Source organism: Cervus elaphus, chromosome 23 (assembly GCF_910594005.1).
Source record: "Cervus elaphus chromosome 23, mCerEla1.1, whole genome shotgun sequence".
Lineage (NCBI taxonomy): Eukaryota > Metazoa > Chordata > Mammalia > Artiodactyla > Cervidae > Cervus > Cervus elaphus.
Genome location: NC_057837.1, coordinates 27,775,515 through 27,800,069, shown reverse-complemented (window position 1 = coordinate 27,800,069; position 24,555 = coordinate 27,775,515). Strand labels below are relative to the sequence as shown.

The 24,555-nt window shown below is 44.3% G+C and overlaps 1 long non-coding RNA gene across 1 annotated transcript; it reads left to right on the top strand.

Moving 5' to 3' along the window:
* The first annotated feature begins 3,864 nt into the window (after window positions 1-3,864).
* Window positions 3,865-11,096, top strand: LOC122682023. The gene is made up of 3 exons (XR_006337193.1): window positions 3,865-3,889; window positions 5,992-6,075; window positions 10,912-11,096. It is a non-coding gene; the product is annotated as an uncharacterized LOC122682023 (long non-coding RNA).
* The last annotated feature ends 13,459 nt before the right edge of the window (window positions 11,097-24,555 follow it).

The window sequence follows — 24,555 nt, the reverse complement described above, 5'->3', positions numbered from 1 at the left end:
CCTGGGTTTGATCCCTGGGTTGGGAAGATCCCCTGGAGAAGGGAATGGCTACCCACTCCAGTATTCTGGCCTGGAGAATTCCATGGACAGAGAAGCCTCGTGGGCTACAGTCCATAGGGTCGCAAAGAGTCAGACATGACTGATCAACTTTCACTTTTCAACTAAGCTAATGAATGCAAATGACTGTGACAGCAGTTGACTGGTCCTGAGGGCTCAGTGTAGCTAAGGGAGGAGTGATAATTCCTGCACGATGATGACAACTTTGATACTTATCATTTTAAAATTATTTAAAAATGCAAAGCCATCTTACTATGAAATTCTACTTAAGTGAAATGGAGCAAATGTTCTCTGCATCAGCCTTAGGCAAATCACCTTGTCTCAACAGTATTTTTCACACGTCAGAAACGATGTGTGCGTGTGTGCATGCTCAGTCCTGTCCAACTCTTTTGTGACCCCATGGACTATAGCCTGCCAGGTTCATATGTCCATGAGATTTTTAAGGCAAGAATACTGGAGAGGGTTGCCATTTCCTTCTCCAGTTTCTGCCATTGCTGATATTTAAATATGACTGCCTGCCTATTAGATATTATGGAATTATTATTTGTGTTCTTAGGTGTGATAGTGGTTTTGTGAGCAGGTAGGAGAATGTTCTAACTAATAGGAAATGCAAACTGAAGTATCATGATGTCTGCAAATGTTTAGGAAAAAGAATGTTCAAGTTTGTGTATGTGTGTGTGTACAGGAAGAGACTGAAAGGAAGAAACAGAGAAAATATACCATTTTTACAAAATGATCTTTGAATTCCTTATTTGCAGTCAATTCAAATTTTCAAGAGTGCATCAGAACCCTATGACCAAATATAACGAACACCATTTTTAAAACCAACTGTAAGTCTATCCAAAGGAGAAACAGATTCTTTTTGCTCTAATTCTCTAATTCTGGCCTTTAAAAATCTAAATATTCTGTCTTAACAAAGTTTCAAAACTTCTGAGTACACTAGAAATTATAACTTTCCAAGGAGGCTCTCCTACACTGCTGGTGGGAATGTAAACTGGTGCAGCCACTATGGAGAACAGTATAGAGGTTCCCCAAGAAACTAAAAATAGAGCTACCATATGATCCAGCAATCCACTCCTGGGCATACATCCGAAGAAAATCATAATCTGAAAAGATACATACATTCTAATGTTCATAGCAGCACTATTCACAAAAGCGAAGACATGAAAACAACCTAAATGTCATTGTCAGATGAATGAATAAAGATGTGTATATATATATATATATATATATATATGTATATATATATATACACATATATATCAGTGGAGTACTATTCTGCCATAAAAAAGAATGAAATAATACCATCTGCAGCACATTGATGAACCTAGAGACTATCATACTAAATGAAGTAAATCAGAAACAGAAAGACTAACACCATATGATATCCACTTATACATGGAATCTAAAATATGACACAAATGAATTTATCTACAGAATAGACTCACAGACATAGAGGACACACTTGTGGTTGCCAAGTGGGAGAGGGGTAAGGGAGGGATGGATTGGGAGTTTGAGATTAGTAGATGCAAACTAGTGTATACAGGACGGATAAACAACAAGATCCTACTGTATAGCCCAGGGCACTATACTTAATATTCTATGATAAACCATAATGGAAAAGAATATGAAAAAGAATATATATATGTATAACTGAATCACTTTGCTGTAGAGCAGAAATTAACATAACATTGTAAATCATCTATACTTCAATATAAATTTTTAAAAATTATAACTTTTAAAAATTCTGCTCATTGGTTTTATTTATCCTAATTTTAACCAACATTTTGACTCCTTTCTTCCTATGATCCTTCATGCTTCAGGCATTCATAAGAACAAGTCTTGCTTTTCCCCTCTGGATTTTATTAACATATGTCTTCATTTGTTCTTTCATCCCCATCATTTACAGAGATTTCTCACTTCCTTCCTTGCTGTCAATGTTTTCCTAGATTTGTCTCCTGTTTGGGGCAGTAATTTATTTCTCTAATTTGCCCTGCCTTCACTGCACTTCTGATTTCCTCTACATCTTTTTCATTATCTTCTGTCACCCTCTATTTCATGGAAAGTGGGGGCTCCCGGGTATCCCAGCTGGTATCTCCCATCCCTCTGTCTTCCTTTGTTACATGTAACCCTCTGAATGCTGTTTCAAATCTGCTGTGGCTTTATTTAAAATAGAATATATATGTGTGTGTGTGTGTGTGTGTATACGTATACATACACATTCATATATATACACAACACTTAAACTTTTTTTTTTAATTGAAACTCCAAGGCAGAAAGGTTTTCTCCCCAAGACTATAAAAATGGAGCCTGCTCAGAACCAGTCCTCCACTGTCTGGTCTTTTGTGAGGAGCTTATTTGGCTGATTAGGTGCTCCGGGACAGGAACGCGGGCGCACCTCTGTCTGTTTACTTAGCTGGCTTCCCGTCCTCACCAGGCGGAGTTCACCCTAATGACCGCCCCCCCCCAACCCCCCCCCCCTCCCCCCTCCCCCCTCCCCCCCACCCCCAGCCCCCGCCGCTCTCAGAGCTTCCTGTCATTTCACCTTTTCTCTGGTCCACAGAACCCTTGAATGATAATCCTCTTTTATTTTCCTGAACTTCTGAACTCTTCTTGCGTCTCTTACCTCCGGTCTTTGGCAGTCAGCCTCGGATTCCTTTATCTGCCCGCGGCCGGCGGGAACTTTCTGCCCAGAGAGAAGGAGGAGGACCGGTTTCCAGCGAGCCTCCGTCGTTTGTCGCCTTTAAGCATAAGGCCGGGCCACGCTGCATTTTTCTTTGCTCCTGTTCTGTCTTCCCTGTTAGCTGACCTAACTTTTCCTTCCGTGTCCGGACTCAGCGTTCGGTGGTCTTTTTTCCTTTTTCTCTGTTATCTGGTCTCCGTGGTAGGCGCTCCCCCCTCCCACCTTTTTGACTGAATCGGGGCAAACCAGTCGTCCTTCCAGCCCACAGGTACCACGTCGTGGAAGGTGGTTCCCCTCTTCCCCCAGCCGTATGCACACCGGAGCCGGTCAGCTTCAGGAATCGGTCGATTTCAGGAGTCCAGCTCCTTCAACCCCGTCTTTACAGGTTAAGTGCCCCGGTTCTTCATAATCATGTACCCCCACTCTGTTCTCAAAGGTGGAAGGATCATTCTGCCATCTCTGCCATGTGCAACATTCCTCTGTCCACTCCCCAGTGTGGCCCAGTATTTCACTTGGTATTTCATTATTATGTATTTCATTTCATTGCCCTGGCTTATTTCATGGGTCGTGGCTTATTAGCCATACCAGACTAGCATCTTTCATAACCACATTATTTCTCATCTTAGGCATAAAAACGTTTGTTTCTCATCCTGCTTGGTGTAATGCCACTGGAAAATTAAGTCACAGGCACCCATTTCAATCCCCAAATATTTTTTCAGATGTGTCATGTATTGTCTTCCTTTGAAGGCTCAGTACCACTTATCCTAGGGAAACTAAATTTCACCAATGTGTCTTCTGGGATTATAGTGGAAGACTTTGTACTCTAAATTCTCTAAACAAAATCCCTGCCTTGGAATGTTTTTCAGATGACAAAATGCCCTTTCTGAATGACTGGGTGATCAGTTCCTCTCAAATCAGTCAACAACTTCCATTAAGTCCTTTCTCCTTATGAAAAACAAGAAACGCAATATCACTTTTTACCTCTCTCTGACTTTTATTAAGCACAATTTTTCATCTTCTCCCAAGTCCCACCTTGACACCTGACTTCTTCTATCCCTTTTCTGTTCTAGGTCTATAGCTAAAACTCATCAGGAGAAAGCTATTCTCTGTGAATTGCTGTTAGTATGCCATCAGCCGTTCGGTCACCGGGTATTTACCAAGATATTCTCGTGGACAGTCATCACAAAAATTGCCGTGGCAAAATCCCACAATGCCATGGCACTGAATCAAGTTGGGAGGAGTCTCCCTCACTTGTAATCACAAAATGCCCAGCTCCCCTCTGGATCTACCCCATCCACACATCGTGTAGAATGCATAGTGCCAGGAAGGAAAAACCTTTCCTCTCTCCTCTCAAACTCTGTCCCTATGGACCTGTAAATTAAACTAACAAAAGACAAAATAACAGGAAAAAAGACACACAATTTTTACTAACATTTTACATGCATGGGAATTTATAGAAAAGAATAAAACTTAAAGAGGTTATCAGATTTGGGGGCTTATATATCATTTTAAGAAAGGAAGGGGGTTTTGGGCTTCAAGGCACAATAAATTGTGGGAAGTGGCTAGGATATGGGGCTTCCTTGGTGGCTGAGACAGTAAAGAATCTGCCTGCAATGCAGGAGACCCAAGTTCAATTCCTAGGTTGGGAAGATTCCCTGGAGAAGGGAATGGCTACCTATTCCAGTGTTCTTGCCTGGAGAATCCCATGGACAGAAGAGCTAATGGAAAATAAGGGTTATTTCAGTAAAGTCTGTTTATGCAGACTCTTCTCGGTGCCAATTATCTGTCTCTGGTGATATGAGTCATTCTCCTCTTCCTGGTACAGGAGAAAGGGACTTTGGTCACCGAGGGAAATTTATGTTCTGCTCTTAGGTGGCTAAGGGGAAGCCAGAGAACTCTCAGGGCTTCCCTGGAAGTGCAGATGATAAAGAATCTGCCTGCAATGCAGGAGACCCGGGTTCGATCCCTGGGTTGGGAAGATCCCCTGGAGAAGGGAATGGCAACCCACTCCACTATACTTGCCTGGAGAATTCCATGGGCATAGGAGCCTGGTGGGCTACAGTCCACAGGGTAGCTAAGAGTCGAACACGACTGGAGTGACTTAGCGAGCAAGAGAACTCTTCCTGTACCTGTTGATTCTCAGTTGCCTTCAGCTCAAAATAATCTTTATGCTAAAGCAGCATATTGGGCAGGGGGCATCTCCTGGTCCCCTTCAATGGTTCCATCAGTAAGTGCAATGGTGCGGACATTTTCTACTGGCGCCTTACAGAGAGCACTACTTTCTGATTAGCAGTCCTATTTTTCTGTCAAGTAAACTGTGGGTTTGAGAGGTTAATCCTCTTCCTTGTCTAATCTGATCTCCAAATGATTCCATTCAGAACTTGTGCAGTTCTATAATCTCACTCTTCTCCCCTTTCCATATTATCCATGTAGCTGCCACCGAAATTGTTTTAAAAGATCTGTTCTCCTCCTTAACCTTCATAGTGGGGACCCCTTGGCTTCTTCTCTCTGATTCCTCCCCATCTCCCTGAGCAGAAGAATGAAAGACACTGAATCAAGGAGAGACCCAAAGGAAGCTCAACTCTTGCAGCCATAATTAGAACCCACAACCTGTGCCCCAGATCTCTGTACCCCGTGGTTCATCCACAAGCTTGTGCTTGTGACCATCTTCTGCTTTAGTCTCCAGGGTTCCAGAGAATCCAAAACCTGTCCTCATTGCCTCCAGCCGGGTGCTCCTGAGCTGATGGTCCAGCTGAGTCTCCCCAATTAAGATTCTCTCTAAACATGTGAGCCATTTGGGGTAGAAACAAACTAAGGACCTACAGAATCACAGATTTTTAGAGTTGGAATAGCCTTGGGCAGGAGTATGTTCCCCACTGAAAGAGCGTGCAGGCTGGGTGAATTTTACTGATGATGGGGACAGGTTGGTAGACCATGGGGGCAGGACGTGCCTCCAACAGGAATCAAATCTGTTCAGAAGCTCTATTCATATTTATTTTCTTCTGCCACTAATCCTTCCTAGTGCCCAAATTTCATGATGTTATTTGAGTGGAATTAAATTGGAACAGTTTACATTACCTGATTAATTAGACTCAGCTTTGACTACAGTGATGAAGAGGTCTAATCCTGTTAGTGTAACATTCTGCCAGTCAGGTTGTGGTTACATAACACTATGGGGGTCTGGGAGAGACAGTTGGGCTATTTGTTAATGGATAGAGGTAATTAACTTGAACTTTATTTTTAAAAATTAGGAGGGCAAAGCAATGGAATATTATTCAGCTCTGAAAAGGAATGAAGTACTGAGGCATCCTGCAACATAAATGAACTTCAAAATAGTAAGTTATTAATAAATGATACAAGCCAGACACCAGAGGCCACTGATGACATGATTCTATTTATAGGAAATATCCAGAATTGGGGAGTTCACAGAAAGAGCCCACACATGGGTGGTTGCCAGGGGCTGGGAGAGGAGGGAATGGAAAGTGACTGGGAGTGGGGTTTCTTTGAGGAGTGATGGAAATGTTTAGGAATTACAAGAGGTGTTTGCACAACATTGATAATATATTAAATGACAGAATTGTTCATTTTAAAGTGGTTAACTTTACATTATATGAATTTTACTTCAGTTTAAATATGTATATATAGAGAAAGACAGACAGAGGGAGTAAGAGCTCACCTGATATTGATCTTTAATTTTTGTATTAATTCTTTAATGGACCCAAGTAACATATGATCTGAAATTCTTGCCATACACCTTAAAAGGGTTTTGTGTGTGTGCTTCTAAAATAACTAGAAGAGGGAATTCCCTGGCAGTCCAGTGGTTAGGACTCTGCACTTCTACTACAGGGGCATGGATTTGATCCCTGGTTGGGGAACTAAGATTCTGCATGATATGGCACAGCCAAAAAATAACTAGAGGGCTATGAAGATGAAAGGCATAATTGACAAAAGTGTATGTTAGATAAAGTGGCTCTGAGAATTGGTCAGCAGACGTTCAGGTCAAGGCCACAAGTTTAACTGAGAGCCCAATGTTCAAGACCCAATCCCCAACACAATGGGGAGGCAAAGAACACTCCAGCCTCCCCCTCTCCAACTTGAGATTCTCAAGGAGGGTGTGCGCACAGGAGTGACAAAACAGAGTATGATAAGTGAGCAAATAAAAAGTGTAAACATAGTCTGACCGAGGGTCTAGGCTTCAGTGCCCCTCTGCTTTTGAAAGGGGTCAAGCAGGATGAAGGTGGTAACGTGAGTATTAGAGGCAGAAGGACAACAAGTTAAGTGTGGAGGCCCTGTTTAGAGGAGTCATCTGTTTAGAGAAGTCATCTCCACCTTGGACTGGGAAGAATCAGCATTGGGGTAAACCACACATGTGTGAGAGGTGGTGTTCTCACCCTCAATTTTCAACCCTAGTCTGTGAATCGACTCTCTTTAATCCTATGTTGTATCTATCAGGCCCTCAGGCAATGCCAGTTTGCACGCGCAGACACACACACACACACACTGAGATACCTGTCTCAGTATTAAGCTATGACCAAGTGCTTTCTAACATGTAAGTAATCTGAGTGACCTCCTGGCCCTCAAAATCCTTGCCTATTTGATTCTTGGGCTTCTGTTATTTTACCAAAAGGCAGAGAATGACAGTCTATAACTAAAGCTAAAATTTAAAACGTTAAGTACACTCAAAGAGGTAACATAGCCTAAAAAGTATCTTATACACAGGCACCAGATTTTAAAAAAATAGATACATCAGGCTTCATCCAAATTAAAAAAAATTTTGCCTCAAAGAAAGCTATCCAGAAAGTGATGATCTGCAAAATGGGGGAAAAAAATTTGCAAATCTTCTATTAGTTAAGGGTCTAGTATCCAAAATACATTAAGAACTCTTAGGGACTTTCCTGGTGGTCCAGTGGTTAGGATTTTGCCTTCCAGTCTCTTCCAGGGATTGAACTGCCTGGTTGGGGAGCTAAGATCCCTCATACCTCTCAACCAAAAAACCAAAACATAAAACAGAAGCAGTGTTATAACAAGTTTTAATAAAGACTTCAAAAATGGTCTAAATCAAAAAAGAAAATCTAAGAAAAACCAAAACCTCTTACAGCTGAACAATGAAAAGACAAATAACCCAACTGTTTGGAAAATGAGCCAAGGATTTGAAAAGACATTTCTCGGAAAATGTACAAATGGTCAATAAACACCTGAGAAGATGTTCAACATCATTAGCTATTAGGGAAATGCAAATGAAAACCACAATGAGCTAGAACTTCACATCCACACAGATAGCCATGACCAAAAAGGCAGTAGATAACCAGGATGTGGATGTGGAGAGATGGCATCCTCGGGTGTTGGTGGTGGGAATGTGAAATGGTGCAGCCACTTTGGAGAACAGTTTGGCAGATTCTCAGAAAGTTAACCATAGAGTTCCCATGTGACCCAGCAATTCCACTGCAAAGTACATAACCAAGAGAAATGAAAACATTTATATTATAAAAACCTGTACAGGAATGTTCACCACAGTATTATTAATATTAGCCAAAAGGTGGAAACAACATAAATGTACATTGACTGATGAATGGATAAACCAAGTGAGGAGCACGGAATACTCTTCAGCCATAAGAAGGAATGAAGTGTTGATTCATGTTACACATATGGATGAACCTTGAAAACATTCTTCTAAGTCAGGGGTCCCCAACTCCTGGGCCACAGACCAGTACCGATCCATGACCTCTTAGGAACTGGAAGGAGGTGAGCAGAGGGCAAGCGAGTGAAACTTCATCTGTACTTACAGTCACTCCCCATCACTCACATTACCACCTGAGCTCTGCCTCCTGTAAGGTCATCAGAGGTATTAGATTCTCAAAGGAGTGTGAACCCTACTGTGAATTGAGCATGTGAAGGATCTAACTTGCAAGATCCTCATGAGAATCTAATGCCTGATGACCTGATTCTGCACAACCATGATGAGCTGCATGGTTCTTTCATTATATATCACAGTGTAATAACAATAGAGTGCACAATAAATGTAATGTGCTTGAACCATTCCGAAATCATCCCCCCCCCGCCCGACCATCCGCCTCATCTGTGCAAAAATTGTCTTCCATGAAACCAGTCCCTGGTGCCAAGAAGGTTGGGGACCACTGTTTTATGTGAAAAAAGTCAGACACGAAACTCATATACTGTAGGATTCCTTTTATAGGAAATGTCCAGAAGAGGCATATCTCTAGAGACAGAACGTAGATTAGTGATGGCAGTGAAGGGAATGATGGCTAAAGGACATCGAGTTTCTTTTACGGGGTAATGAAAACGTTCTGGAATTAGTGGTAATGGTTGCACAATTTTGGAATAGAGTAACTACTTAAAATGCATGAATTTCATGATATAGGGTATAAATCACCTTTATCAGCTTCTGAGCACACACCTTAGCTGGGGGAAAGCGTGAAGCAGCAGGAAGTGGCAGGCGTCCCAGGCTGGTGGAGTAGATAGACCCAGACAGGAAAATGGGCACTTTGCCCTAAATTTCTTTCCATCTTGGCCATTTTAAGTCATCTTTCCTGCACATCTTTCCTCTCCAACTGAAGAAGGGAAGTAACCTCCACTGAGGGATGGAAAGTAACCAAAATTGACATTCTTAGCCTTGCAAGTCAGGCAGCAAAAAACAGACCAGTGACTTTCAAAAAAGTGGAACCAACAAAGCATGTATCTATTCTCTCACCGCTAAGAAAGAGAAAAGATGACAAATCCTGGCTTGGGGAGGTGCTCACTTGCCAAAAGATTATCAAAAGCATGTGGTCCCAAGGCAATTGCCTGTCTCCGCACACACATCTCCAAATGATAGAGTGAGCTGGGCTTGTTTATATAAAACACGGTCCAGGGATCGGATGGCCAGTGTGGTTACGTGGCACTGCCCACTTGAGAAGGTAATTTTGGAGCTTCGTGCGGAAGGAGCATCCTTGGGGGATCTACCAGCTGGGATCAGGTGTCTGATCCCACACAACAAAAGGAGATACCCATTCCGTAACCGGAGACAGGGGTTTGACTTTCAAATTGTTAACAGACCTTGGATCTAGCGAAATGCTTGGGACAGAAAAGCAAACGGCCTTTGGATGAGTCCTGAGGTAGGTTGGATGCTCTCCTGAAAGACTCCAGTCTGATTAAATGTCTCCCGTCTTCCCTCCTACAAAACTGTCCAGAGCAATCACTGAAAGTTTAGAGAAGGTCTTTTGACTTATGGCTGCGGTTCATGGCACAATTATGTGATGCTGATAAAGAATCACATTGATTAATATGTGGGATCTTAAAACGTTTTTAACAGAGGTATGTGAGAGGAAGTATTTCACAGCAGGTCAGGAGGGGACCAAATATTTCAATTTGTGGCTTCTTCCATCTGGGGGAAGAAAGCTGGCTGGAAGATGAGACGAAGGTGGGGGAGTCAGGCTGGGGAGTGAAGAGAATGCCAGCGCACAGACACAGTGGAAAGGTTGGGACCAGAAAAGTGGGATGAGACACAGAGCAAAAGCTGTCTCTTGCCAAAGAGTTTGAGAAGTGGTTGCTGCTAACGTACATGGTTTGCAGATTTTTTAAAAATTGTCCAACTCCACACAGCCTCAACCTGTAGACACCCAGGAGCAGAGAAACGCAAGATTAAATAAGAATTCAAACAGTGAATAAACACAAGACTGTATCATCTCCTGGACTGGACTACAGGTGCTTCTGCCCATCTCTGCCTTGACCACAAGTGTCTCTGTTAGTCTCTTCCAGGGGTTTTAGGGGAAATGCTGATATGGGTCATTAACATACAATGAGAAATTTTAAACCCTAACTTATGTTATTTAGGCCTTTTCAGGACAGACTGTCTCCCAAGATCTTTGCTTTTAAGTTAACGTAAATGCACCTTCTATTCTTTTCCATTATTTCCCCTGTCACTCCATGGGGCCTTTTCAGGTTATATTGGGATTCCCTCCAAGCATAGATTCTTGGAGCCTGAGCCATCCCATAACGTAGCTGCTGGCTTCATGAGGCCCGGAGCACTTGAGACATGACTAATCCAAACTGAGACGTGCACTAGCTGTAAAATACACGCCAGCTATCAAAGATTTAGGGAGATAATTTAAAAATATTGGTTACAGTTTGGGTAAATTGCGTTCCATAAAATATATCATTAAAATCTATTTCAGGGACTACCCTGGCAGTCCAGCAGTGAGGACATGGTGCTGCCAAGGCCGGGGACCTGTGTTCAATCCCTGGTCGGGGAACTAAGATCTGGCAAGCCACTGGGTGCGGCTGAAAAGGAAAAAGAAAAGGGTAAATAAGATCAATTTCGTCTGTTCCTTTTTCACTTTTTTAATGTGGCTGCTAGAAAATTTTAAACTACACCTGTGGCTCGCATTCCATTTCTGATGGACAGAGTTTCCACACTACAGTGGGGAAGTCTCTAGGAGGAGACTGTGGTAAGCAGGGTTTCCAAGCACACATGACCATATAGCCATTTTTCACATGGCATCTTGCTCTAGTTACATGTTGATTCTCCTTCACGGGTCCCCCCAAACATGATCATGTCCATTAATTCCCTCAAGATACTTACTTAGAGTCCTGCTGAGTGAACGGCAGTAGCTGTAGTGTTCAGCTCAGAGGCCTGCCTCCAAGATACTAACCTGTGGGGGGTGGGGAAAGCAGTTGAGGCGTTTTGAGAATGTAGCTCGTGATCCTGACAACCTTAACAGGGTCAAGATCAGCAGAGTAACTTTCCTGTTCGTGTTCAACGTGAGGATGGTTTTAGCAAAACTGAAACAAAAGTCCATTTTATCATTTCACCATATCCCATGGAATCATAGAACTTGACATTGGAAGGTATTTAACTCAATGCCCCACATCATAGTCTAGATTAGGGACCAAACATCCAGGCACTAATAACATCTTGAATATTTTACTGAGTGTCCACTATGTCCCAGGCTCTTATTTCATGCTCCCCAATACGCTTAGCCAGTTGGTACTATCATGACAGTGCAGTTTCATAGGTGCTGGGAAGAGCAGAGAGGTTGGACCAACTCTCTGAGGTCACACAGCTGGAGGGAAAGGCTGGTATGCATCTCCACTATGCTTTGCTGCCTCTGGGAAGTGGAAAGACTTGCAAATACATCAGACCTAACATTTCAGCTCTTGCAGGTAGTAATATACAGTGTTTGCAATAGACAAATGACTGCTTTAATGCAATCAAAAGTAATATAATCATTTTAAACAATTTTAGAGCATATGGCCAGAAAACCCTTGCTTTTCCATTTTTTCATACCTACAAGTAGAAGTTGGCTGTAATACTTATTTTAGTTTAGTTATAGCTACATACTGGGCATCCATGTCTTTTGTGAATTTACATAGTAGAGTTTCCATTTGCAGAAATAGGAACAAGACTCCCTTGTAAAAATCTTTGAGCTTTTCAGATTTCAGGGCCACACTGGCGAGACTGGTGTTCTATTCAGCCTTGATTCCTGCAATGACGACCTGCATGCCCACATCATTTAACATTTTGAAGAGACTGTTAATTAATTATTATTAATTCCTACCTTTCTCAAGATGCAGAGAAGGAAATCTAAGTACAGAACCATCCACAGCCTCCTTCCCTGGGCCAGAGCCCACTGGAGCAACGATCCTAACTCAGAGCATTAGGTTATGCTGCCTCCTACTGGCCAGAGGGAGATTCTGCATGAAACACAGCAGGAGGAAATGGTCATTCAACACTTCTCAACTTTATTACTATAGACTCTTTCTAAAGGGAGAAAAAATCTTTTAAATATACCTAGTGTGTTACTCTTGCCTGGAAAACCCCATGGACGGAGGAGCCTGTTGGGCTGCAATCCATGGGGTCGCCAAGAGTCGGACACGACTGAGAGACTTCACTTTCACTTTTCACTTTCATGCAAGGAAATGGCAACCCACTCCAGTGTTCTTGCCTGGAGAATCCCAGGGACGGGGGAGCCTGGTGGGCTGCCGTCTATGGGGTCGCACAGAGTCGGACATGACTGAAGTGACTTAGCAGCAGCAGCAGCAGCAGTGTGTTAAAAAATTAGATGTCAGAAAACTAAGATTTAGTTTTTCTGGTGTCAGAAAACTAAGATTTAGTTTTTCTGGTGTCAGAAAACTAAGATCATGGCATCCAGTCCCATCACTTCATGGCAAATAGATGGGGAAACAATGAAAATGGTGACAGACTTCATTTTGGGGGCTCCAAAATCACTGCAGATGGTGACTGTAGCCATGAAATTAAAAGACGCTTGCTCCTTGGAAGAAAAGCTATGGCCAACCTAGACAGCATGTTAAAAAGCAGAGACATTACTTTGCCAACAAAGGTCCGTCTAGTCAAAGCTATGGCTTTTCCAGTAGTCATGTGAGAGTTGGACTACAAAGAAAGCTGAATGCTGAAGAATTGACACTTTTGAACTGTGGTGTTGGAGAAGACTCTTCAGACTCCCTTGAACTGCAAGGAGATCAAACCAGTTAATCCTAAAAGAAATCAACCCTGAATATTCATCGGAAGGACTGAGGCTGAAGCTGAAACTGCAATACTTTGGCCACCTACGTGGTGGTTTGCTCTCAGGATTATGTACCTCTTGCGGTTCCTGAATAAGGTTGGCAGTAACGATGACCTTATATCAAGGGCATCTCTCTACTTCACTTCTGGTGCTGATTCTAACTCTATTCCTATAGAACAAACTCGTCCCTTGGCTTCTGTGAAACTGTACCTACTTTTCTTTACTGTCTATACCTTTTTGTCTTTTTCTCTCAGAAAACAGGAGAGGGTGTCTTTGCCCCATTTCAGTCTCTCATCCTCTTACACTTTCTTATTTAAAAAACTTCTTAAATTTATTTTTATTTATTTCTTGGCTGCACCACTTGGCATGCAGGATCTTGGTTTCCCGTCCAGGAATCAAACCTATGCCCGCACTGGAAGTACAGCCTTAACCACTGGACTGCCAGAAAGTCCTTTTTTTAAATACATATTTTTAAAATATTTGTTTACTTGTTTGGCTGCACAGGAGTCTTATTTGTGGCAGGAAGGCTCTTTAGTTGCGTGCAGCATGTGGGATCTAGTTCCCTGACCAGGGATTGAGCCCGGGCCCCCTGCATTTGGAGCGCAGAGCCTTACCCACTGGACCACCAGGGATGTCTCTCTTACACTTTCTTGTAATGAGAACTCCTCCCTCCAACAGCTTCCAGTTCGACCTTCTCCGTAAACCCCACCCACCTCCGAGGCCTTCGCAAACAGAATTCGCCTTTCTCTCCTCCAGGCAAATACATCACCCTGTCCTGAGCTCAGTCGCCTTGCATAAACAAAATATCCGTCTTCCCCTCTAGACTCACAGTAATTTGAGGACAGAAGACCACGTCTCAGACACTTTGGAACAACACCTTTACTGATATCACTTGAGCTTGGAAATATGCTTAGCATCATTAAGGAATTATCTCGACTAAGATGTCTAAGAGATTCATGACGTAATACAACAGACACATAAAACACTGGAATACAGGATGAAATGTGAGAGATAAATGACAGGTTACGGAAGCTGATAAAGCCTTGGACAAGGCAAACACAAAGGAAGAAGCAACTGCCTCCAGCTAGAGAGGGAGGAAATGGCATTTGAGACTGATCTGAAATGATAAACATGGATGGGGCTGAGGTGGGAACAGTGGAGTTGTCATATACAGAAACTACTTCAGACAGAAGAAATATAAATAAAATAAAATACAAGCCTCTGAGACAGAAAGTGTGACTATCTTCTATGAGCAAGGACAAGTACGTTTTCTCCACAGTCACCTTTCAGAAGGGAGAGAGAGAAACGTAGATAGAGTCAGTTCACTGAGGGTCTTAAGCGCCAAACCAAGGAGGATATCTTGACCAGGTGGAAGCTGGGGTAGAGTGTCATGGTGCTGGTGGACCACAGCCCCCCCCCCCGCCCCGTGCCCAGGTATACAACTGTGCCCCACTTTCCCATGGGAGTTGTAGTACTTTTGGGAAAATGACTTGAACTTAATCTGCCCCAGGAGCTTGGACACACACAGACATCGGACCTGGGGCGAGCAGCTTGGAGGGAGGCTCCGTGGAGGATGAGTCTGACTTGGAAAGAGTCTGATCTGACGAACCTGGCACAGTCCTGAGGCCCAGCCTGAGGGGGGGTGGGGGGAGGGGCTCCAAGCGCCCCAGAGCAGTGGGCCCCAGAACAGGGTGACAGCAGAACTGGGGTGGTGTATGCAAGCGTGCTGAAAGGGCTGCACGCAGGATCCAACAGTGTTCTCTTCACCTCTGGAACACTTTGGGACGCAGGCAACTTGTGGAAGGACACTCCCTCCCTCCCTCCCAAATTGGGTGTAAAAAGGAGAGGGCATTCTCTTCTTCATACAAGAGCAGTGGTTCCCACATTTGAGGGTGCACCAGAATCGCCTGGAGGGCTTGTGAAAGTGACCCCTACGGGGCCCCAACCCCATAGCATCCTGAGTTTACAGGTCTGGGTAGGGACCCCAGATCTGCATTTCCAGTAAGTTCTGAGGTGAGGCTGATGCTGCTGGCCCAGTGAAAACCGTCATGCAAGAGCATCCCTGGGAGGAAAACGCTATCTGAGAGTAGGAGCCACGTCTGTCCTGCTCATCACGGAGTTCCTATCACCTAGGAACATGCCTGAGACGTAAGAGGACCTCCAGAAATACATGGTGAGGCTTGGCCCTAAACAAATGCAAGGCCAGAGAGCCCATGTCCCATATAGCCCAATCACAGAGGGAGAGACTGCCCTGGTCTTCAGATGGAAGAATTTTTAAAATTTATTTTTTGATTGATTGAAGGATAATTGCTTTGCAGAATTTTGCTGTTTTCTTCCAAATATTAGCATAATCAGCCATAGGGATACATATGTCCCCTCCCTCTTGAATCTCCCTCCTCCCTCCCTTCCTGTCGCACCCCGATAGGTTGTCACAGAGCTCCTGTTTGAGTTCCCGGAGACATACAACAAATTCCCACTGGCTGTCTATTTTACATAGGGCAATGTAAGTTTCCATGTTACTTTCTCCATACATCTCACCCTCTCCTTCCTCCCCTAACCAGACGGAAGAATATTGCGATGGGTGTAACATCTATTTTGTTTTAACCTTTATTGAGTTTTCTTAGTTGTTTTTGTTTTTTTTTTTAATTTGGTTGCACCATGTGACTTGCAGGATCTTAGTCCCCCCCCCCCGCCCCCCCCTCCAGGGATTGAACTCTCCATACAGCAGTGAAAACTGGCAATTCTAACCACTGGACCACCAGGGAATCCCCTAGATCTTTCTTCAGATAAAATACCACAGGTAGAATTCTACTGTAGCCACCTCCTCAGACTTTCCTCCTCTCCCTCCCACGGGTCATTTGGTGTGACTCTTTCTCATTCTTGTCTTTATGTATTTATCATATATACTTAGTGGCAAGGAGGGAAAGAATCCGCCTGACAATGCAGACCCAGCAAAGGAAATAATCACCATCAAAAAATAAATAAATAAATAATCACCATCAACAACAAATTGTCAGGGGTGCTGACAATTCATTCACCTTAAAGGAATCACTGAACCTCCAGGTGGAAAAAGATCTTAAGGTTCATCCAGTCCAACCCCCCACATGTTGCTTGGATGGCTTGCTAAGCCGAGAAAAGGAAACATGCGGCTCACTCCCCTTGAAAGAAACAGTACCATCGCAGCCAGAGGCCAAGAAGAGCCAAACCCCGAACTTCATCCCAAATCGGACACCGCCCCTGCATTCCAGATGGGGGTACCCTGAGAGACTCGGCCCCTGCATTCCAGATGGGAGTACCCTGAGAGACTCAAACTCAAACTGAATTTGTCTCCAGCATTATTTATTGTTCCTCCCTTGTATTCTGTCTGTCTAGTTCTGCCTCTAGAGGTCCCGAGTCCAGGTCCACTCCTGAGCCTGGGCCTGGGCCTTGCATGCTTCAGCACAGAGCAAGTGCTGGACATGGACAGGAACCCTCAGGTGGGAAGAACTCAATCTTTTCCCAAGTGGCCTCTGACCAGAGGAGATAATTAAGGAAGATGGTGTGTTTGGGGGCGAAGGGCAAAGCTGGCCAGGAATTAAAAGTGGAGAACAAAGAATGTGAATAAATAGCTGCTCCTTTGCTGGCAGAACAGTGAACTTCAGTTCACGGAGGGCTTGATTCTGGAGCCCTTTTTTTTTTTTTTTTGCTGCACTGGGTCTTAGTTGTGGTATGTGAACTCTTAATTGCGGCATGTGGGACCTAGTTCCCCGACCAGGGATTGAACCCAGGCCCCCTGCAGTGGGAGCACAGAGTCTTAGCCACTGGACCACCATGGAGCCAATTTTTATTTAAACAGTTCTGATAGCAGGAAATAGACAGTAAGCCTGAAAATTCTGTCCTCACAGACACAACCTCTCTACCTGTCTTCTCTGCTTCTTCCCCTCACCTCTCCCTCTTTCCTCCTCCCCCACCAAATACTATGGGGGGATCAGGCATCTCACACTTATTGTTCATTACAATACGATCCCTCGCAGAGGAGAGGGTCTTAGCCGCGGGGGCAGTGGTGGGGGTGGGGAGAGAACCAATTATATATCATTCAGAAAAAATGGGAAGAAATGCACCCCTTTATTATGTTGCAGAACCAACCCCTGAAGGACAGGAAGCTAGAAACGGTTGGGTTAGGATCTCTGGCTAAAAGGCAAGAGCAGTTTTCCTTAACAGAAGTGGGAATGGAAGGGTCGAGGGAGGAGCTGACAATGAATCTGGAGGGGGCTGGCTCTCTGGGTCTCAGGATTTGAGGGAGGTGGGGAGTAGTCTATGCATTTTTGGAAATTGTGTGCAAAACCTCGCTCATTTTAGTGAGTGAAGGCAGGAAGAGACAGAGATGTTAAAATATAAGTGAGGAAAATAAACTGGCTTTCTCCCCTGTCACCCCTAGTTATCACTCCTGTATCAAAGAGACAAAGGGAAAACCTAACTAATTTTGTAACTTTTGCTACTCTCTGAGTGCAAACAATAAAATCTTCATTTTATATAGCACCAGATTCATCACTTTTCTGCTGAGGAAAAGGGGGATTCGCCAGGGATAACTCCACAGCACAGTGGGATTTTGGAGAGTGTGGGTACATTTGGAGAGGTGCAAAGCCAGAATTTCAGAAAGCAAAATAGTGTTAGTTGTAGTTCAGTGGAGGGTACCCTGCTGGACCCACCACTCAGAGTCATGCATGGGGATGCTGCAGAAAGCAGGTCTCAGGGGGGAGTCCCAGGCTTGATTAGGGGAGGGAGCTTGCAGGGGACTTGCTAACTATGGTCCACTCCAAGGAGCTCCTTTCCTTTAGAAATAACCAACTCAGTGATCTAAGTGGGAAGCAAATTCAAAAAAGAGCAGGTCTATATAAACATACCATTGATTCACTTTGCTGGACAGCAGACACGAGCACAACATTGTAAAGCAACTGTACTCCAATTAAAAAAAAAAAAAAATCACTCCTTCTGAAGTCAAACACCATGACTTAAATTTCGTGTGATTTTTTTTTCTTGCCCAAAAGACTAACAATAAAATCTTTTACTGAAGATTGTAAAAGACCCCTGAAGAAAATAATTGATGATTATTTGTAAGGACAGTAGCATTAATAAACTAATGGAATAATAATGCACTCCCTATAGTTCCACTTTTTCCTTCAAATTCTGTTCTCCCACAGCACTTGTCACCATATTACCCACTTTGGGAATATGATAAAAGCTATTATCATAGCTGGGAAGCTGACAGAAGCTAGGAACTCTCTTTCCAGAAAGGCAAGAGTAGACAGAATTTTCCACATAATTTCAGAAGGTTCATAGATCCCTGCTCCTCAAAAAAAAAAAAAAAAAAAAAATCCCTGAGACCTTGACTTCACGCTTGGCATTACAGCATTTCTCTGTCACTGAATGGGATCTTGACCTGTTCACAGTGTTCTATACTGAGCACAGGGCCTGCAAACTAGCAGCTGCTCAAAAGTAAGGCTTGTTGTTGACCTGACGTTTTAGACAAGAATGGTGAAATGAGAGAAGTGATATTTAAAAATAAGAAGAAAGTATGTTTATGTCATGCAAGAAAAAAAAAAGATTGGCCTTTAAGCTGTTTCCCTGTTTTGGGGGGATTTGGATCACTGGAAATGTTCACAGTGTAAAAAAAAAGAGCCAGTTTCTCTTATATAGACAGGAATCTGGAGCCTTGCTCTGTAGTTTCAAGTTGTTGTTCAGTTGCTACGTTGTGCCCAGTGCTTTTCCACCCTGTGGACTGTAGCCTGTCAGGCTTCACTGTCCTTCACTATCTCCTGGAGCTTGTTCAAACTCATGTCCATTGAGCCAGTGATGCGATCTAACCATCTTATCCTCTCTGCCCCCTTCTCCTCCTGCACTCAATCTTTCCCAGCATTAGAGTCTTTTCTGATGAGTTTGCTCTTCGAATCAGGTGGCCAAAGTATTGGAACTTCAGCTTTAACATCAGTCCTTCCAATGAATAGTCAGGATTGATTTCCTTTAGGATTGACTAGTTTGATCTCCTTGCTGTCCAAGGGACTCTCAAGAGTCTTCTCAGCATCACAATTCGAAAGCAACAATTCTTCGGTACTCAGGCTTCTATATGGTCCAACTCTCATATCTGTACAGGACGACAGGGGTAAGCTTAGAGAGGGGCCTAAGGGGACAAGAGTTGTTGTTGTTTAGTTGCTAAATTGTGTCTGACTCTTTGCAACCATGTAGACTCTAGCCCATCAGGCTCCTCAGTCTATGGAATTTCCCAGGCAAGAATACTGGAATGGGTTGGCCTTTCCTTCTCCAGGGTATCTTCACAATCCAGGGACTGAACCCGAGTCTTGACAGGTGGATTACTTACCACTGAGCCACCAGGGAAGCCCCAGGGGAAATAGGGAGGGCCCCCAAAATATCAGGATGCAGCCTAAAATCTGCCTTAGGAATCATGCCCCTTTTCAGAACCACGCCCCTAGGATGCTGGGTATGAGGGGGCCAACAATGAGTGGTCCCAGGCACAGACTCCTAAGTTGCTTTCCCACCTGGGCTGCCAAGGCTCTATCTATCCTTTCTAGGCTCTGAACCTATCACTTCTGGCACTCTTGCTTCTGGATCTGAATTTCTGCCCCCCTCACCCCCCATAGCAGACTGCCATACTTGCCCCCAGGCCCTGAGCCCTGCTCGCAGAGAAGTCTAGGACTGCAAAGACAGGTCTGCAGGCAGTGAAGGACCTGGAAGGAAATCTCCTGTCATCTGCTGGGGAAGCAGGTGATGGTTGAATGCAGCAGTCCTCAACATTTTTGGCACCAGAGAATGGTTTTGTTAATGACAGTTTTTCCACGGATTGTGGGTGGGGGAAGGGAGATGGTTTCAGGATGACCCAAATGCATTACATTTATTGTGTACTCTATTACTATTACATCAACTGCACCTCAAATCATCAGGCATTAGATCCTGGAGGTTGGGGACCCCTGGCCTAGTGAATCTTAAGTCCTGACCTGGATTGAGAGGGAGGAAGAGGGGAGAATGAGGTGTCCTTCCTAAATACCTGAGTGCACCTAGGTCCTATCAAGAGTGGAGGGTAAGGGATAATATGTCAGGCATCTCTGTGGCCTCAACCATGGTCCAGCCAACTGCCACCCTTTCAGTCAGGCCTCTGTGTGTGCAGATAACTCAGATGTATAATGCCCAACCTGGGGGAGGGGCGGAGCAGGAGAGTAAACCCATCCTACTATTTCAGGGGGAGCACAGAAGTGGGCTCTTTCTCAGCCACTCACTCAGTGAATGCCTGCATCTTTGAGTGTTGACTTGGGAGACAGACAGCCCAGGTTCTAATCCAAGTCCTCCACTTTTCGCCATTGTAATCTGGACAAGTTGCTTACCTTCTCTGTGTCTCAATTTCCTCAAGTATAACATAGGGATGTTAACAGTACTGAGAAATGGAACATTTCCTTCCATATCAATAAACAAAGGATGTCACAGTCATCGGCAACTACAGCCCTCCGGTGTGAGCTGGTGAGCCCTGAAGAAATTCTGGAAAGAAAGAACACCTGCCATCTAGTTTAGCCATTAGTCTGCAGCCACTCCCTACAGTGAGCCCTGAGGAAACTCAGGATGTGAAAAAACAGGATACTGGCCCCAGACAGCTGAGGTGCATGTGGAAGGAATGATTAAGTCCAGACTCTTGTATCTTCCTGTACAGAGAAAAGCACTAAACTCCCTTTTCTTTTTCTTTTTTTGGAAAAGCACTAAACTCCTTAACATGGGATGTCTGGTTTTCCTTTAATCAACAATAATCTTTTGACATTCAGACTATGTGCCCTTTGTTGCAAAGTTTCTATATAACCTGCTGCTCCCCTCCCCACCCCCCCACCCCCCCACCCAGCCTCACCTCTCGGAGCAGTTATCTCAGGGTTATTTGAGTTGCTGCCTCCAGGGCTTGAAGTCCTAAAAATTCCTACCCAAGAAAACATAACTCCCAATTTTTAGGTTGTGAATATTTTTTAAGTTGACAGGATCCTGGTGTTACACTGGTCCATCCAAATAATCCAGGAAAATCTCACCCACCCAAAAAAATCTTTAATCACCTCTGCAAAATCCCTTTTGCCAGCCAAGATACCATAAGCACATGTGGATGATAACTCTGGGGACCATTATGCTGCCTACCATGGGTAGGGTTCCCCCATGCATTGCCAGAGAACTCTTCAGAGAGCGAAGACTCTCCGAGAAGAGTCTTACAGGTTTAGTTCTTATTTGCCAGAAGAGGGGGATGTGGTGGTACAACAAAGAACTAGCACCTGATGAGATGCTATGTGGAGAAGGAGAAACTGGGCCTGAAGACCTGCAAGTACCTGGCACGGTTGTATGGCTGAAGAATAGCAAGGGGATACCTTCTGGAGATTATATTAGAGAGGACATTAGAAGCTGGGTCGTGAAGATTTTTTTTTAACCATATTGAGTCTGAAATTTATCAGAAATGCATTTACTTGACCAATACCATTACTTTCGACTGTGCTACAGTTTCTTTAAAATGTGAGGGACTTCCCTGGTGGCCCAATGGTTAGGAATCCACCTGCCAATTCAGGGGACCCAGGTTCAATCCCTGGCCTGGGGAGATTCCACAAGCTGCAAGGCAGCCAAGCCCGTGTGCCTCAACTACTGAGCCCAGGTTCTAGCGCCCTCAGGTTGCAACCACTGAAGCCCACTCGCCCTAGAGCCCATGCTCCACAAGAAGAGAAGCCACCCCAATGAGAAGCCTGTAGCAAAACTAGAGAGTAGCCCCTGCTCGCCACAACTAAATTCCATGTGCAGCAATGAAGACCCAGCGCAGCCAAAAATTAACAAATAAGTAAATCAAAAAAACCTTCTCTGACACACTTTTTATCCTAAAGAATAATGCTCATGAAATCACAAGTTTTACCTGTTAGTTATGTCTTTTCAGTGTACAAGATGTATATATAAGATGTTCCTCCCCATACCCTTAAAATCATCCACACACACCCATGAATGAACTCAATACTCTGAGAAACAGAGCCAGAGGCACATAAACCACCCAAAGGTTTGGAGCAGGGAAGGAACACGATCAGGTTTGCCTTGGATCAATATCATTCCCACAGCATTAATCACTTTGAACCGAATGGAAATCAGTGAAAATCACAGCAAAAATACCATACATGAGACTTCTACAACAGCTGAGGGGAGAGATGAGAAATAAACAGAGAGACAGGGACTGTGGGAGGGGAGCGGAGCAATATGAAGGTGGTAGAGCTGATGGATAACAGCACGTGCAGACTGGGGATGACTGCCAGGGTTCTGGCACGAGCAGTTGAGCAGATAATCATCTGTCCGCCAAGATGCCAAGTAGAGGAGGAGTTGGTGGGGTGGGGGGAGTGGGCAGGGTTGGAAGAGAAATAATTGCTTTGGTCTGGAACATGCTCAATTCGAAGTGTTTGTGGAACACTCATGTAAGTATGGGAACACCTGTGTCTGGGGCTCTGGACTGGGGCATCACCCAGAGCTGAGCTGTCTAGGAGAAACAAGCTGTGAGCCATGTGTCACTTTAAATAGTCAGATGACCACATTAAAAAAAAAAATGAAATGAATAATATATTTTATATAACCAAACATATCCATAATATTCTATTTCATGGACTTCCCTGGTGGTCCGGTGGTTAAAGTGCACCTTCCAATGGAGGGGACTTGGGTTTGAGCCCTGGTCAGGGAACTGGGATGCCACATTGCAGCAGGCGGAGCAACTAAGCCTGAGCGTCACAACTAGATAGTGCCTCAACTAAGATCCAACACAGTCAAAATTAATTCATTAAATTAATTAAAAGAAAAACCAGTTGTCCATTTACGGGTGGGTTTATTTCTGGACTCCATTTGGCTTCAGAAGTATTCTATTTCAAGATGAATCAGTATAAAAATCATTAAGCTATTTTACATTTTTTGTTTGTTTGTTTGTAGTCTTCAAAATCCAGTGCACTTTTCACAGAGAGCACATCACATGTGGGACATTCCAAGCTCTCAAAAGGGACAGTGAAGAGTAGTTACCGTATTTATTGGACAGCACGGCTCTAGAAGCACTTGCTGAAGGCAGGCCAGGATGATCAAGCGCCTGGGCGATGGTGGAGGACAAGGACCCTGTTCAGACATTGAGGGTGATCAGATTTGCTAAGACTGGATTTTACAAGGAAGTGCATGGATGGGTCTAGGAGGAAGTTCAGGAGACCCGTTGCAGGTTCAGCCAAGCAAAGAATCTTTGTCACAGTTCCACCCATTACACCTGATAGATATCATCTTTGGGGTGGGGCTGGCAAATTCGTAGTTGTAACAAGCCTCCAGCAGGTAACGTGACCCAGGAGAACCATCTGTTCAGTTGGAGCTGGTAGGACCCGAGACCGCAGGGGGACGGTTCCCAACAGGATGTGACTCTGATGAGCCCCCTGGGGAAGACTCATAGAAAGCTGATGGGGGGAAGCACAGAGAGAGGCTTGTGTTAGGGTAAAGGAAGGGAAGGATGATCGATCTGGTGGATTATCTGACCCCGAGACATCAAGGTATCATGGCTTATGTAAGAGTCCACAAACTCCACTTGGCAGAATTTGACTCAAGGTGTTCTGGAGCTGCCAAAGGGCTCCAACCCCAGGGGATGGGGAGGAAGGAGCGGTTTCTGAGAACGCTCGCCTCCCACACAAAGCAGGGATCAGCCTCAGGCTCGCCCAGCCATTCAGGTTTGAAGCTCCGCAGGGCTCTGTCCAAGGTCTCTTTCATTTTTCACCCCTCTACTCTCATTCCTGGTTAATCTCAACCCTTTCCGGGGGCTTCAAACCCCATTTACATGCTGATGGTCCCCACATTTGCATCTCAAACTCAGAGTCCACCCCCACCCCAAGTGGCAGACCTCCTTTTACCAATTAGCTTCTGCCTAGAATATCGGGTGAGCACCTAAAATTTAACATTTCCAAAGCTGAACTCACCTCTAACTTGTTCGCCTGCTAATAGTTCCCGTTTCAACTAGTAGCCTCACTATTCATCCTGTTTTCCCCAAACCAGAAATCTGGGGGTCTTCTTACACTTCTTTTTCTGATCACACACTAAATCATCTGAAGTTTCTTTCCTAGGTCCGAATTCCTGCAGCTTTGGGTCAGATGCCCTCGAGTCTACAACTGACTTGCACAATTCCCTCCTCACTGGAGATGTGGCCCTGTTTTCCCTTCTGCCCGAGAAAGGGTGTCCTCCCAAATGTGGTACAGCCTTCTTTTACAAGCTAAGTTTGTGAAAAACAAATCTGCCAAACTCTGC